The sequence below is a fragment of the Cotesia glomerata genome, linkage group LG2, assembly GCF_020080835.1.
Source record: "Cotesia glomerata isolate CgM1 linkage group LG2, MPM_Cglom_v2.3, whole genome shotgun sequence".
NCBI classification, from domain to species: Eukaryota; Metazoa; Arthropoda; class Insecta; order Hymenoptera; family Braconidae; genus Cotesia; species Cotesia glomerata.
Window position 1 is genome coordinate 21,176,019 of NC_058159.1, and position 18,488 is coordinate 21,194,506.

Sequence of the window (18,488 nt, forward strand, 5' to 3'; positions counted from 1 at the left end):
TTTGTCTATTACGAGCTGAATGGGCACTGCACCCGCGACTACGCAAATCCCGTCAAGCGAAACTGTCCTGTAGGCAGTAGTTGTTGTTATTAGCTCCTGACGCTGAAGTACTCGAAGATGTCTCCAGTCCTCCCTATCGCAACGGTCACTCCAAGCTGCCACCGCATATGTGACGATAGGCATAAAGAAACCCTTGTATATGGTGGACATAGCTGGGTATCGCAATCCCCATTCTGCTCGCGCAATACGCCGCATGCGCCCAAATACCCTACTTAGTTTCGCGCGCCTTGTTTTAATGTGATTTTTCACTTTGAGGCCCTCGTCGAAGTGTACCCCTAAGTATCTAACGCTTGATTTGAATTTGACTTTGGAGTCTCCTATCATTATTTTTGGCGGTTTATTATCGTACTTGGGCTTCCTCTGTCGTCCTTTTGAGAAGCAATGGACAAGAAGAATATATGGCGAGGCTTTCGCCTACCTCCGAAGAGGCCGTTTCCTGGGCTCAAAAGAGCTATACACGCACGTATATTTGTCCTACTCCCACCATAACGAGAACACAGCCCAGTTCGCGGACAAGGAAAAACCGCCGTTCTCTTGTGTTTATACACATTCATTGAACAGCTGCAAGAGTTGCGTATAATTGTAAGTGTGTGCAACTCTCATCGACTCCTCTGGCAACTCATTCCCCGTAGGCACATCGAGATGTACCCACAGGATATGAGCAGTATCCAGCGGGGACCACGGGGAGAAGCAATGGACACTGGAGCCGACGATGACGGCGAATCTGGTGCTGAGGACAAGGGTGAAACTGACTCAAGGTCTGGAAAGAGAAAGGACCGAAATTCGCCAGAGCAAACCGACAAAGTCACAAAGAAGAAGGACTTGAAAAAAGGCCCTTCCCAACGACTGGCAGGGCAGGGCGACAAACCTAAGAAGGCGACTGATTGGGAAAAAGTACAGTCTAAGAAGGAGAAGAGGAAGCTAGCTAGAGAGCAACTCTCAAAGCAGCTGCCGAAGGAGCCCAGGCCAGAGCCTAAGCGGAAAAAACCACGCAAATGGATCAGACCCGACGCACTGATCATCCGCCCGGCCGAGAAAACAAAGTATGCCGAGATTCTGCGTCGCATAAAGCAGGACGTCCCAGATGAGCAGGTTCGTTCAACGGTAGATAAGATCAACAAGACCAAAAGTGGTGACTTGTTGATTACGATTTCGAGGAAGAGCACTGACAAAGGCCAAGCCCTCCAAAAGACGATCGGAGACATCCTTAAGGAGGAGGCCAAAGTGATCTGCAAAGGACCACAAGAGACCATCGAGATCCGAGATGTCGATGACGACACGACGAAAGAGCATATTCAGACCGCTCTAAAGAGGGAAGCTGGAGAAAGTTGTGAAATCCCACTAGAGGCAATCAAAATCCGTAAAGCCTTTAGGGGTACGCAGACAGCCACAGTGTTACTACCAGCAGCTGCAGCACAAAAGTTACTGGAGGGAAACTGCAAAATAAGGATCGGCTGGGTCAATTGCCGAATGAGAGCAACGAAGAGACCCATACAATGCTTCAAATGCTGGCACTTTGGGCACTTTGGATCTCAGTGCAAAAGCGAAGTCGACCAGTCTAAGCACTGCATAAGGTGCGGAAAAGAAGGACACAAAATAGCTGATTGTAAAAATCCAGCTAAATGTGCACTGTAAGTTGAACAACACGGCGTAGAAAAGGCGGCTCACCATGCACGCACGAACAGATGCCCCGTCTTCCAAGAAGCGTTCCAGAAGATAACGAAGCCAAGAACATGAAGATATTGCAGCTCAACCTCAATCATTGTGAGGCTGCGCATGACCTGCTCATGCAAACTGTGCGCGAATTAGAGGCAGACGTAGCACTTATAAGTGAGCCTTATAGACACCTGAGTAACCAACCCTGGGAATCCGACAGCACTAACAAAGCCGTCATCTGGTCCTGCGGTAAATGTCCTTTTCAGAGAACAGTCAACAATAAAGAAGCCGGCTTCGTAGCAGCATGGGTAGATGGCCTCCGCTTCTACAGTTGCTATGCACCACCTAGTCTCTCTAATGAACAGTTTGAAGACTTCCTTGATCGGCTAACTGAGGACGCAAGAAAACACTTTCCCGTGGCAATAGCTGGTGACTTCAATTCCTGGGCAGCAGACTGGGGCAGCAAGTTCACTAATACACGTGGAAAAGCACTTCTCGAGGCAATGGCCACACTGGACGTGATCCTTCTTAACACCGGTGACACGCCAACGTATACTAAGGGAGAGGCAAACTCAATTGTCGACCTTACATTTGTCAGCAGTTGCTTAGCTCGAAGAGGTTTTTCTTGGAAAGTATTGAACATCTACACAGCCAGTGACCATAGTGCGATACTATGGGAAATATCAATTGGCCAGAATCTAACAAGAGTCAACAGGAACGCCAGCGCGGTTGGGTGGACAGTTAAATCTCTCGACCTCACTGCTTTAGTAGTAGCCCTAGAGTGCGATCCGATCATCGTAGAAACTGCTGAAGAGAAGACCAAGGACCTAATGAGAAGAGTCACCCAGGCTTGCGACGCCAGTATGTCTCGGAAACGTGGCATGAATTCAAGACCTTCGGTGCACTGGTGGAACGATCACATTAGCATTCTACGTTCAGAGTGTCTTAAAAAAAGAAGAAAGTCTCAGCGTGGCTACAGACGACCTAACTCCGCAGAGCTGTTGGCAGAGTATAAAAAGGCCCGTCGAGAACTAAACAGAGCCATTAAAGAAAGCAAAAGACGCTGCTGGAAGGAACTGGTCGCAGAAGTAGAGAAAGATCCATGGGGCAGACCGTATAAGGTGGTTATGACCCACCTGAAATGCCAGCCAATGCCATCACCTACGTGTCCACAGCTCCTAGAGAAGACTGTTACTGCGCTGTTTCCCCAACAGCCGGTATTCACCTACAAGTTGGAGCAGCTCAACCCTGAAGACATCCCAACTATCACGTTGGACGAGTTGATAGAGGCAGGCAATCGAGTAGGGAATAATAAGGCGCCGGGATTGGACGGAATCCCTAATATTGCCCTGAAATCAATCCTTAGGGCAGCACCGGCATTATTCCTGGACGTTTACGATACATGCCTGAAGGAAGGGACTTTTCCCCAGAAGTGGAAACAGCAACGGCTAGTGCTACTTCCGAAGGGGAAAAAGCCGCCGGAAGAACCGTCATCCTATCGACCACTCTGCATGTTAGACACGGCCGGCAAGATATTCGAGCGCATAATTCATCAGAGAATAGAGGCTGTAGTCGATCCACTCCTGGCAGAGAACCAGTTTGGTTTCCGAAAAGGACGGTCAACTCTGGATGCGATCAAATTGGTTGTTGATACAGCCAAGGATGCAATCGCCGGAACGAGATGGAAGGGTGGAAAGAAGAAATACTGCTTGGTGGCTGCTTTGGACATCAAGAATGCCTTCAACTCCGCTAACTGGGACTGCGTTATGCGGGCTCTAGAAGAAAAAAACGTACCAGGATACCTTCGCAGAATGGTAGCGAGCTACTTCACGAATAGGGTTCTGAAATATGACACGAAGAACGGTACGGAAGTGTACGAAATCTCCGGAGGAGTGCCACAGGGATCAGTTTTAGGTCCTCTGCTATGGAACATCATGTATGATGGCCTCCTGAGAATAGCATTGCCCACGGGAGTCAAACTTGTAGCATATGCGGATGACGTAGCTGTCGTGATCGTCGCAAAGCACCTCGAAGAGATAGAAATGGCATTTGATATTACATTCAGACGAGTCAATTTGTGGATGGACATGATGAACTTGCAACTAGCCAAGCATAAAACCGAGGCAGTGCTCATCACTCGTAGAAAAACGGTAGAAACCATCAAGTTGAGAGTCGGAGAACAAGAAATAACATCACAACCATTTATCCGTTATCTGGGAGTGATGCTGGATGCCCGACTCAACTTCAAGCAGCAGGTGGAACACGTCAGTGCCAAAGCGTCAGTAGTGAGGGCTAGTCTCGCACGGCTGATGCCTAACATCGGAGGCCCAATGCAGAGCAGGAGGCTACTATTGTCATCAGTAGTCACATCAGTGCTCACTTACGGAATATCCATTTGGGCTGATGCACTGGAAACCCAGAAATCATGGAGAAAAGCTGGACCAGTATATCGACTGAGTGCCCTACGAGTAGCTAGTGCCTTCCGCACTATATCAGAAGAAGCAGTGTGCGTCATTGCCGGAACCCTACCTCTTAGAGTTCTAGCAGAGGAAAGACGAGCCCTTTACCAACGAAAAAGGTCAACTGCACTGAGCCCTGAAGAACTTAGAATTGAAGAACGGCAGAACAGCATAGGCCGATGGCAACTACAATGGGATGCTGCAGAGAAGGGTAGGTGGACGCACCGCCTCATACCTCGGATCGACATTTGGCTTAACCGGAATCACGGCGAGGTCAATTACTATCTTACGCAGATGTTGTCGGGACACGGGTGTTTTCGAGAGTATCTACACCGCTTTAAGCACGATGACTCTTCGGAGTGCCCGTCCTGCCCAGGAGTTGCTGAAGATGCAGAGCACGTCTTCTTTGTATGTCCTCGTTTCGATCCATAGCGTAAAGAGTTGGAGAGGATCCTGAACCAGAGAATGCAACCAGATTCACTAGTGGAAGCAATGTTGTCATCAGAAGCTGCCTGGAACGCTACCAACACGTTTGCAACAGAAGTCCTCAAAGACTTGCGTTCCACCGAAAGAAGAAGAGCAAATATCAGAAGATAGAAGGAAGGTAGTTAACACCTTAGCCACTAGAAGGAAGAGCAGTAGCTAGTTCCTCCCCTCACGAAGTAATGCCTGACGGCGGTTCCCATGAGGGATTAGAGGAAAGAAGAAAAGGGGTTTAGGGTTTAGTGAGTAGGGGCGTTAGCGTCGAGTTTTAGTATGACGCTGCGTCGAGTCTTCACATATCCAGGCGAAACAGCTATGCCTGGAATCCGCAAAAAGGATTCCCTCCTCTGAAAAAAAAAAAACATACATACATACATACATACATACATACATACATACATATACATACATACATACATACATACATACATACATACATACATACATACATACATACATACATACATACATACATACATACATACAAGAGGCCATCAAGCTGAAAGTCGGCGAACAAGAAATCACATCACAACCTTACATCCGATATTTGGGAGTGATACTTGATGCCCGTCTCAACTTTAAACAGCAAGTGGAACACGTCAGTGCCAAAGCGTCAGTAGTGAGGGCTAGTCTCGCACGACTGATGCCGAACGTCGGAGGGCCAAAGCAGAGCAGGAAACTACTACTATCATCAGTTGTCACATCGGTGCTCACATATGGAATATCCATTTGGGCAGACGCGCTGAAGTTGCAAGAATCATGGAGAAAAGCTGGACCAGTATATCGACTGAGCGCTGTAAGACTAGCCAGTGCATTCCGCACGATATCAGAAGTAGCAGTGTGTGTCATTTCCGGAACTCTGCCGCTTAGAGTTCTAGCTGAGGAAAGACGGAACCTTTACCAACGAAAGAGGTCAACCACACTAAGTGCCGAGGAACTCAGAGCTGAAGAACGGCAGAACAGCATCGCACGATGGCAATCGCAGTGGGACGCCGCGACAACAGGAAGATGGACACACCGTCTCATACCGAAAATCGACATTTGGATAAACCGGAGTCATGGCGAGGTCAATTACTATCTGACGCAGATGTTGTCAGGACATGGATGTTTTCGGACGTATCTTCACCGCTTCAAGCATGATGATTCACCGGAGTGCCCGTCCTGCCCAGGAATCAATGAAGACGCGGAGCACGTTTTCTTTGAGTGCCCACGATTTTACCTACAGCGCGATGAGCTGGAGATGATCCTGAAGAAGAAAATCCAACCAGAGACAATAGTAGAAGCAATGCTGTCATCAGAGGCTGCCTGGAACGCCGCAAACACGTTTGCAACAGAAGTCCTTATAGACTTGCGTTCCATCGAAAGAAAAAGAGCAAATGACAACAACTAGAAGAAAGGTAAAATAATACCTAATTACCAGAAGGAAGAGCAGTCGCTATATCCTCCCCCCACGGAGTAATGCCTAACGGCGGTTTCCATGAGGGATTAGAGGAAAGAGGAAAGGGGTTTAGGGTTTAGTGGGTAGGGGCGTTAGCGTCGAGTTTTAGTATGACGCTGCGTCGAGTCGCCACATATCCAGGCCAAACAGCTACGCCTAGAATCCGTAAAAAGGATTCCCCTAAGGAAAAAAACATACATACATACATACATACATAAATACATACATACATACATACATACATACATAAATACATACATACATACATACATACATACATAGTGACACCCTCGCGGGAATAGTCAGGAAAGCTTCCTAGGACCTCAAAACGTCGAGATCTGATGAAAACTCGATTTTCGAAAAACGGGGTAAAACTAATAACTTCCCGATTTTTCGAAAATCTTCGATTTTCTTAGCGGAAAGTTAAAAAGTGTAACGAAAAAATTATTTTTAACTTCCCGCTAAGAAAATCGAAGATTTTCAAAAATCAGGAAGTTATTGGTTTTACACCATTTTGCAAAAATTGAGTTTTCATCAGATCTCGACGTTTGAAGGTTACAGGAAGCTTTCCTGACTACTCCCGCGAAGTTGGCACTGTGTGTGTGTGTTTTTTTTCCCTTAGGGGGGGGGGAATCCTTTTTACGGATTCTAGGCATAGCTGTTTGACCTGGATATGTGACGACTCGACATAGCGTCATACTAAAACTCGACGCTAACGCTCCTACTCACTAAACCCTAAACCCCTTTTCTTCTTTCCTCTAATCCCTCATGGAAACCGCCGTCAGGCATTACTTCGTGAGAGGAGGATCTAGCTACTGCTCTTCCTTCTGGTGGCTAAGGTGTTAACTTCCTTCCTTCTATCTTCTGATATTTGCTTCTTCTTTCAGTGGAATTATCTTCTTCTTTCGGTGGAACGCAAGTCTGTGAGAACTTCTGTAGCAAACGTGTTGGTAGCGTTCCACCCTGATTAAGAAATCTAATTTGAAATGATTTAAAATGATTTGAAATGATTTAATTGCATCGGATTTGAATACTATATCAATATACAATTAACATGAAGGTAATCATTTCAAATCATCTTTCTGAATCAGGGCAGGCAGCCTCTGATAACATTGCTTCCACTAGTGAATCTGGTTGCATTCTCTGGTTCAGGATCCTCTCCAACTCTTCACGCTGTGAATCGAAACGGGGACATACAGAGAAGACGTGCTCCGCATCTTCAGCAACTCCTGGGCAAGACGGGCACTCCGAAGAATTATCGTGCTTAAAGTGGTGTAGATACTTTCGAAAACACCCGTATCCCGACAACATCTGTGTATGATAGTAATTGACCTCGCCGTGATTAGACCTTATGTAGTGCTTAGATCGGTCGATTTCACTTTTGCACTGTGATCCAAAGTGCCCAAAGTGCCAGCATTTGAAGCATTGTATCGGTCTCTTTGTTGCTCTTATTCGGCAGTTGACCCAGCCAATCCTTATTTTGCCGTTTCCTTCCAGTAGCTGTTGTGCTGCAGTTGCTGGTAGTGTCACTGTAGCCGTTTGCGTACCTCTGTAGGCCTTACGGATCTTGGTAGCCTCTAGTGGTATTTCGCAAGTTTCTCCGATTTCTGTTTTCAGGGCAGTCTGAATGTCCTGCTTCGTCGTGTCATCATCAATGTCTCGGATCTCGATGGTCTCCTGCGGTCCTTTGCAGATTACTTCGGCCTCTTTTTGAAGAATATCCCCCGAGTCGAAATCTCCAACGTTATTCCAACGTCTCAAACGCGATCCCAACGTTTCCAACGTCTCCAACGTTTCCAACGTCTCGAACGTGATTCCAACGTTTCCAACGTTACAAGCGTTAATTCAATGTTTTGAACTTTAGAAATAAATAAAAATATATGTAGACATGAAAGACAAAAAATTTATATAATGTATAGTGATCATTCCACGCCAAATCGACCACCTTTAAACCCGATTCCTTCCAAATTTTTTCAAAGTGGGAATCCTTCATTTAATATTTTTAACTTTCCACTAAGAAAATTGAAAAGTGCGTGCGTGTGTGTGTGTGTGTGTGTGTGTGTGTGTGTGTGTGTGTGTGTGTGTGTGTGTGTGTGTAAAAGCATCTCATAATTTTTGAATGATTCGAACTAAATTAGCGGCGTTTTTAAAGAATTTCGCCGAATTTGGATTTCCTGTGGATTAGAACCAATTCTGGCTAGTAGGTTTTGAGAAATCTCAAAAATAAAATTTTTACAGTGTCAAATAAATTACAAAAAGATTTACTTCGTAGTTATTAGTTATTTAATAATTAAATGACCATTTAATGTATGCATGGCGAAATAGTTATTTAATAGTAATTAAAAATAAAAATTATATATTAATTTTTATTTTAAGAAAGTTGCAGAGTAGAGTAAATAAAAAAAAATAGTTTTAAACTATTCGTCTTTCAGTTTAGATAATACTAGCTGTTACTCGCCCGCTCCGATGGGCGGTTTATAGAATTGCATTTTCCCAGTCAGCATCCAAGTCAGAAAGATTTCAGTATGAAGTCTTTTAAAAAACTTCTTATAGAAGTCCTAATGTGACGTCTTAAGGAGCTCTTTTTTACAAGGTCAGAACTAAGAGCTCTTAATGAACTCATAAGTTTGGAGTCAATTTTCTGACATCTAACTGAGTCCCTTTTTTGGACTTCTTTTTGAGTTGCGTATAATGAGCTTATAGACATTATAAACAAAAACACAAATTTCTTTTTAATATAAAGCTGTCAAAATATACTATTTGGATCACCACCTATTTCGATCCGATCGATCAAGCCGTTAAAAAGTTATAATAGGTTTACACACACACACACACACACACACACACACACACACACACACACACACATAAAGCCACATGGACACCATCGCGGGAATAGTCAGGATAGCTTCCTAGGATCTCAAAACGTCGAGATCTGATGAAAACTCAATTATTGCAAAACGGGGTAAAACCAATAACTTCCCGATTTTAGATGTTATATGTCTACCCGAATTTTTTTTTCAAATTTAAATCACCCGCGCAGATGGACGACTTCTCCATGCGCAAAAGCCACAATAAAATATAAGCTACATGACTGCTGGTTGACTAGTGGGGACTTCTGCAGGCTCAGCACCGCGAGTTTTTAAAAAGGCGATCAACAGCCAACGCCTCGTCTTAGTTGGTTGATTCGACTTCCGCGTTTAACTGACAGGCCCGTGCCTTGTAGAGTCCTTTCCTTTAATTTGCACTGCACTTAGAGGAAGTTTGGACGCGGTTTAACCGGCAAGCCACGTATTAATTTTAAGTGTAAACCAGGTCTTTGTTAGTTAATTTGACTTCCGCGTTTAACTTGAAGGCCCGTGCCTTGTAGAGTCCTTTGCTTTAATTTGCACTGCACTTAGAGGAAGTTTGGACGCGGTTCAACCGGCAGGCCACGTATTAGTTATTAAATACAATTATAAAGAGTCGAAGTCTCAAAGTTCTAATTTGCCCTGCACTTAGACGAGAATTCGGGCAATAAGAAAATTTTAGAGAACCGGAATCTCAAAGTTCTAATTTGCCCTGCACTTAGGCGAGAGTTTGGTCAATAAGTAACTTAAAATCTTTCAAAAGCTAAATTTGCGCACTTTACCCTACGGGGGACTGGAGGACGTTAACTCAAATTAAAATAAAATTCATTAATATAAATTTCGATTAGATAAAAAGTGTAAAAGTTTTGATGTTTATTAAATAAATCATAAAAAGAAGTGAAATCTGTTTCGAATAATTTCATTTCATAAAAATAAGAAGCCCTTAAAATAAGCAGCCCAAATCGATCCACTTCCATCTGCTGCAAAGACCAACCAGAGGGCCCATTCAAGGAAAAGGCGCTAACAGCAGCCCCGGAATCACGGATCTGATAACAAGAAATAATCCAGCAAGTAGTAAGTACATCTATACTCAATAAAATCCGTGCTCAGTCTCAAACGAAGGCGTGATAAATTCGTACGTCGAAAACGTCCCACATAAATAATTAAAACAACGGAATTTAAAACCTCCGTTGCGTATTCTTTAAACTGTTAGTCCAAATCTCCACCGCTTACGCTACTGCTCTAAAAACGCCCTTGAACATAACATAGAAAATCTTTGATTTTCTTAGCGGAAAGTTAAAAAATTTTTTTTATGTTTTTTTAAAGAGGGGGCCGTGGTGCCCCAGAAAAAATTTTTTTTTCGATTTTCTGCAAAATTTCGACTAATTTATTCGAAATAGACAGAAAATAAACGAAAAAACCACAAAAAGAAATACCCGGCTTAAGGGGGCCGTCGAGCCTCACCCTCCCTTACATATTACGTATTCAGTTGGAGAATTGTTTACACTAGTAAGTAATTGAATCTCATTGCTATATATTAATTAAAAACAAATTCAAGTTACATTATGATAGTGACGAGTAAATCATCAGTAAGAATTAACCTGACTGCAACTTATCTTTCATTTTAGTAGACATTAATTTATATAAATAATTCAATATTTATAAAAAAAAAACTAATGCTTGATTTTCCAAGCAAATTTCTTTACCTCTGTAATTCATTTTTATCCCGTTGAATTTTTTTTATAAATTTATCACTGCTTTACATAGATTGCCTTATAATCAAACACGAACAAAATTAATCTCTCCAAAATAGAAGAGTTAACCATCTAAGTCTTTAATATTAAAGTGTTACGTATTTATATTTGTTATAAATTTACAAAGAAACCTATTCAAACATTAAATTACGTCATATTTCAATATTTATATCCATAATCAAATACATGCAAGATTTCTTTTATTTTGATGATATTTTTGTAATCCAAGAAAATTGAAATATTAAATAATTATAATGAACTTTAATATTTGTTGTCATTTTATTTTTATGAAGCGCTGACGAGATTTTGCATCTCACGTAGACCTAATTTTTACAACTCTCTCCGCATTACTCTCCAGGCTGAAAAAGTATGTAATACCGCCAAACTTATTCTGCCAAACTTAATGTACCGATCAGCCTGGAGTCCCCTTCCGGTCTCGGCCGGACCCCCATCGAGACAGAAGTCTGAAAAGCGGGGTTAAAATAAAAAAAAAAAAAAAAATCATGAACTTTAAAGGAGCCCCAAAATGATACATTGAAGATATCTATTTTGCTTATCGTGTCTGTTTCTCACTTCATTTCACACGTTTTTTAATATTAGCTTCAGAACAACTAATCAGATGGGTAAGAAGAATAAGCGCCTTGTATATTGATTTTAACACATCTCATTTCAACGAGACATATTTACATATATTTAATACAAAAATATAGAGTGTGACATAGTATAAAATTCGATCTCAGACAAAGTGATGACAGTCTTCCGATTCGTTTGGACATACAACATACCGTCGAACGAAATTACCTTGTTTACTATGAGATATCGACGAATCAGATAATTTCGATACATTGCTTGATCTTAAAATAATTTCTATAAGGTCCGGCAAAGCTATAATATCAGTTGTTCTTTTATTCGAGTTATAAGGCTTCACAAATATTTAAATTTTACCATTTCTGCAGCATATTTTCAATATATTTTACTTTTAAATAATATGTAAAAAAAACTTTGACATCCAGCTGAAAATAGCTTCTTAAAACCTCAAAACATCGGAGTCTGACGTAAATCTGACTTTGGAAAATCGGAACAAAATCAATAGCATTCCAAAAGTACAAATTTATAATTTTCACAGCGGGAAGTTATAAACGTAAGTTATAGTGTTTTGATCTTTCGATAAAAACTATTTAATTAAGAAATGAAATTCAATTTTTAGGAGTTACGATGATAGTCATTATAGAGGTTTCAACTAGCTTTTACTTATTGCAAGTTAGTAACTTAAGTTTTCGCACGAAGTCAGGTGGAAACTGTTGTCAGGACACTCCATTTGGGAGATTGGTTCTTGCAGTAGCTCTCACAGAATGTTAATCTTGTTGTATAACCAGAGAACTCAGGGGTGAACTTGTAACAAAGTTGTCGTTCAAACGTTATGCTATTTTCACGTAATGCAATTGTGTTACTCCTAACACAATGTTTTACGTCTTGATTAAATCAACTGCTACATTGGTTAATTCAATTAAAGTCATAATCATAAAATATAAATGTTTACTATTTATTTTTCTTTAAAGGTTTCAGTATTTAATTGTAACGAGAAGCTTTTATTAAATTTATCTTTCACTAATAATTCTAATTTATGTCAATTTTATTTGGATCAAGAATTTTTTTCTGCTTGATTCACGACCATGAAATTCTTCAAAATGATGTTCGGTCAAGATTTCTTTTTTTAATGAAATTAATTTTTTTTTATTACTATATGAGTAATTAGATTTAGGTCTTATTTATACATATACCAGATCAAATATAATTTAATTATTGACTGTTTCTTGATCACACATCTTCTAAGCTGAGTGTAATTATGATTTCTAAAATTAATCATACTCTCTTGACATCCAAAAAAGTGTCTAAGTCTATTTGTTTCGCGAAAATAATAAATTAATATATACTTTAAAACGACTTTATTATTAAAGGCTAAAATTTGGTTAATTTTTCTTAACATAGATAACACTGACAAAATTAGAAAACGATTGGCGGAAATTGTCCAGCAAAATTCAATTTATTCAGTAGAATGACCGTTTATAATTACCCGATCACCTTAATAATTGATCGTGCTAAATCGATCTGTATAATGTAACACCCTGTCATTTAAGCAATATAAATAGAATAATGTACATAGATGAAAGCACTCGAAACAAATTCTCTCACTTATTTATAATGTACTTCATTATTTAATACTTAAATACTATTCAAAAGCAATCTCAGAAGCTGCTTGATTTATTTTTATTTTACATAAATGCATAGAAGAGTATTTGTTACGAATAGTCGTGAAATGTTTCAATATATTTCGTCATTGTATAGACAATTTGTAGTAGGAATACATTCAAAGTACATTGATGAGACCAAAATTTATACTAATGGAAGCTGTTAAAATAAAAAAACTAACATTAACAGTGGTTTGTATATAGCTTTGAACCAGCATTCAAGTAGTAAATAGTAATGTATACTATTGATAAAAATAAAAACTTTGTCTAAAATTTGCTCATACGTAATTAAATTCTTGTTATATATTGTTTAGATCGAATATAATTATGATAACTATAGATGTTGTAGTTCATGATTTTTTATATTCTTCTTTTTATTGACACGTGGAAATATCTCCCTGAAAAAATTATGCAACAAGAGTATGTAGGTCATTTCATACAAGCTGATCTTTTAACGTATTTTTTGTATGGATTAAAAGATGGATTAAATGAAAAAATTTATAAATTTAAAATAAAACAAACAACCAATTAAAATTTATAAAATAATATTGACAGCTAGTAATTGATATACATAGTTAATTTTATAAATTTTTTGGTATCATAAAGTTATATCTTTTAATAAATTAGCTTTTTATCTTCAGTAAAGTGTAAGCAAACAATGAATACTTATATTTGAATTTCAATGAATAATATTTTAAGTTTTCAAAAAAAATAATTATTATAATAATGGTAAAACTTTGATATCTCATAAAGTTCAAAATCAATATTAATCATTTATTTCGGAATATATAAACTAGTTATTACCCGTTCGGTCCGTTGGGCGCTTTATACACTGAGAAAAAAAAATACTTTTACTCAATTAACAGTTTCTTGATTCAAAAAATTCGATGTCGATCAAATATTCTATTATTATTAGTTATTAATTTCTGAAGAGAAGAGTATCAATATTTATCTTTAGATAATAGATAAAAAAGAGAATAGCTTTATTTAAATTAAGTAAAAATTATTTCAATCAATTTAACAAGTTCTTGAGCTAAGAATATATATTCTTGAAAATTTTCAAGAACATGAATTCTTGCATCAAGAAAATTTTCTTAATAAAAGTATTTTTTTTTCTCGGTGTAGAGAGTTGAATTTTTTTATCTAGACTTAAAATTTAATTGGAGTATTGTTTTGACTTGGACCGATTCCAAATTCCATCGAATTGGTATCTACCTCTTATCAATGAGAATATTCTAACTAATATTCATTGTAACTTTCAATGTGCAATCACTATAACATTCCCGTGGATTTCTTACAAAAATGAATAATTATTGACACAAAGAAAAAAAATTTGAAATGGCCATTGAAAGCTTCAGTTAACGTAATTAAAGTTAACAATTAAAGTAATTGCAGGTCTCCGAAGTGAAGTTAAAATCTGCCTAGTTGCAAGTGCGACAAATTTTTATGTTTATTAAAATTTTCTTAGTGACATTAAGGTAGTTCACTCGGGACATATAGTTTGTGCTATTTCTTTCTTTTTCACTCGCTAGTGCTGCCTTTCTCAGGAGTTCTTTCTTATTCGCTTTCACTAATGGTTATTTTTGTTTAACTAGCCAGTTTATTAACAATTTATAAAAAACTACATGGTCAAAATTTTAAAAATTTCTTTGGATTATTTTAAGTATATTAATCTAACAGATATCAGTTTTTTGAAACGATCTTAAAATCCTTTCAATGCAATAACCATTAATATTTGTGATTTTCTCACTCTCCACCCATACTGTCTGTGCTAAAATGTCATTTTTAATTACAATTATCTCATTTCTGGTATGGTCAATTGATTTCAAATTTTAACAGCACATGCAATGCGCATTCTATTACCCATTTTTCAAATTTCAAAAACTTCTTAAAATTTTGCATTTATGACCAAACTACCTTAATTTTTTATATAAAATTAATTGTACATGTTATTTTTACGAATTTTAACAAAATAATTAGCCAAATTTTTTTTCCACATATCAAGTGTTTGGAAAATTCATTCTTTTTAATCTGTTAAATTCTCGCGATTCCGTAGAAAAAACGATTCATCGGTTATGTGATCAGCAAAAATAACATGTATGTAAAATTCTTAGTCATTTGACTAAATAACTACTTGTGAAGTTTTGGAAACCTTCGAACCCAGAACCTTCCGAAGACATGTCGGCTACTCTACCACCGCGAAATTCGTTTTTAGCTGATATCTAATTATTAAAAAGGAAAAATATTTAACTCAGTTGACCCTGGAAGCCATCCCTGGAATTTCCTGTTTCTTGAACATCACATATAGAATATTCCTACCAATTTTGGAGCCTATAGGAGCTATAATTTAAAAACAGGAATTTTTTATTGTTAACGCCCCGCAATCCCCTTTGGGGGAGGAATTTCGTAAAATCCGTTCTTAGATGATCTCTACATGGGATAAGTAATATTCCTACCAAATTTCAAGTTTTGAAGACCTATGGTTCCCGAGATTTCATGATAAGTGACTATACAGATCAAAATCTCCTTTAATGGGAGTGTGTAGGTGGATGCGTGGGAGGGTGTAGATGGAGGCGTAGGAGGATGTGAGTGGGTTTTTAGCTGAATGTAAGTAAAAGATTTAATATAATCTCATTAAGTCTGTGTCGATAAAAAAAGAACAAAAGAACTGAAAGAAAATGCCTTTTGTTGTTTTTATTAACGGGAATAATGTTTATAAAAGTTAATTATAAATTAAATGATAAAGAGTCGATAGAATTAAAAAATTAAATAGCCATAAAATATAAACAATTCATCCTGCATCGAATAGTCATGGTCCCATGTCGATGCATTTAGTATTTTAAAAGTTATTGAGAGTCAAAGGAAACTCATTTTCATTGTATATATATATATATATATATATATATATATATATATATATATATATATATATATATATATATATATATAGGCGGGCAATAGCCTAGTCGGCTCGGTGCCCTCTTTTCGAAAGAGTGGGACCCACCCGGGTTCGATCCCGGCACGCACCACTATTTTTCAGTGATTATAAATAAAAATATGTACGTTACGTTGCCAGCTTCTGAAAGTGGCAGAGATATCCGGGCGGCACACGTCTGACTTGGGTGATCACCCATTTAAGCAACAACTTGAATGGGTGACCACTCTAGTCGGCGTTGGCTAGCGTGAGGGATTTCTGCACACTAGTAGAGGGGCCTAATGCTCCAGTGGTTGATAAAGAAGAGTTTCTTATCAATCACTGTAGACTTAGCCTAGCTCCGACTGTACTATCATGGGTTTTCTCTGTGGTTTCCCCATGGTTCTGTTCCAACAGCCTGAGAGGTAGGGTTCAGGGTAAATACGGTACAGAAAGCACAAATCGGTCCACAGCCGCAAAAATTAAAGTAAAAATGAAGTGTCGGGTGGGACTTGCTGAGGTCCAATATGAGAAATAGAAAAAGCGTAGAGCTAGGAGAAAAAGAGGAATCAACCTTGTAAAAACCGAGAGGTGTACAAGTGAAGCATAATAATAATAATAATAATATATATATATATATATTAGGGTGCTTCATTTGAGACGACTATTTTTTTTTCTCACTCCATTGACGAAATATTGTTCTTTACATAGAAAAAAAAATTCTCACCAAAGGATAGTTCTTAATTTCAATTTTAAATACTCGCTGGATGAATTTGAAGTTTTCTCATATAATTAACCCGTTAAAATAATTTTTTTTTGCTTAAATTATCTTTAGCATAGCGACATTTCATGATATTCATTTGACCATGGGCGGAAGTTATAGAGGGATCCTTCCTCTTTAAAAGCTCTGACAGCTTATTTCCAATTTATGAGCTATCTCACCAGTAAAAAATTGTATATTCGATTTTTGCTCAAAAGTCGTGGTTTTTCGATTTTTTCTCGTAAACTATTGATCTGACACCAAAATTACAAAGGACCTTTTTTGTAAAGAATTTAATTTTCTACAAGATAGATTGATAGCTGAACCCTTTCAATGAATTGCCTCTGAGATAAATTTAATTAATTACAAGAAAACAATAAATGACACTATTTTATCGTAATTTTTATACTTTTTAATAAAACAACAGTTAATAAAAAAAATTATAACATTGTATATTTTTATAATCAACCATTGTGATATCGTTATAATGCCTAAATTTTTAAAATTTTGAATCATCTTACAAATATTCTAATTAATATAGTTATTATATAGAATATATTCAAAATATATAATCATACATAACTCCGGCTCACAAAGAAAACAAGTGGTATGTACTTTGGACCGGACCTACCTATTGAAATGAATATTGACCCACTGAATCCGAATTTCAAGTCCGTTTGACCCGGTCACCCTCCAATTTTGAGCATAATGCAAAAAACCCCCAAAAATTGCAAAAAACTGCAGTCACAGCAATGAAAAAATTCTTATGGACCAGGATCAAGTATGATTTTTATGTATCCCAATGTACTGAAACTAAATCTGAACGTTAATTAGCCCAGTGCCACGTTAAAGTTTTAAAATTAAAAAAATCTCAAAAAACCAAAAAAATCAGGAAAGTTGTAGTTACAAATATGAAAAAACAATCTATAAAACATGATTAAATACTTTTCTTCCAGGCTAATTAACGTTCAGATTTAGTTTCAGTACATTGGGATACATAAAAATCATACTTGATCCTGGTCCATAAGAATTTTTTCATTGCTGTGACTGCAGTTTTTTGCAATTTTTTGGGGTTTTTTGCATTATGCTCAAAATTGGAGGGTGACCGGGTCAAACGGACTTGAAATTCGGATTCAGTGGGTCAATATTCATTTCAATAGGTAGGTCCGGTCCAAAGTACATACCACTTGTTTTCTTTGTGAGCCGGAGTTATGTATGACTATATATTTTGGATATATTCTATATAATAACTATATTAATTAGAATATTTGTAAGATGATTCAAAATTTTAAAAATTTAGGCATTATAACGATATCACAATGGTTGATTATAAAAATATACAATGTTATAATTTTTTTTATTAACTGTTGTTTTATTAAAAAGTATAAAAATTACGATAAAATAGTGTCATTTATTGTTTTCTTGTAATTAATTAAATTTATCTCAGAGGCAATTCATTGAAAGGGTTCAGCTGTCAATCTATCTTGTAGAAAATTAAATTCTTTACAAAAAAGGTCCTTTGTAATTTTGGTGTCAGATCAATAGTTTACGAGAAAAAATCGAAAAACCACGACTTTTGAGCAAAAATCGAATATACAATTTTTTACTGGTGAGATAGCTCATAAATTGGAAATAAGCTGTCAGAGCTTTTAAAGAGGAAGGATCCCTCTATAACTTCCGCCCATGGTCAAATGAATATCATGAAATGTCGCTATGCTATAGATAATTTAAGCAAAAAAAAATTATTTTAACGGGTTAATTATATAAGAAAGCTTCAAATCATCCAGCGAGTACTTAAAATTGAAATTAAGAACTATTTTTTGGTGAGAATTTTTTTTTCTATGTAAAGAACAATATTTCGTCAAT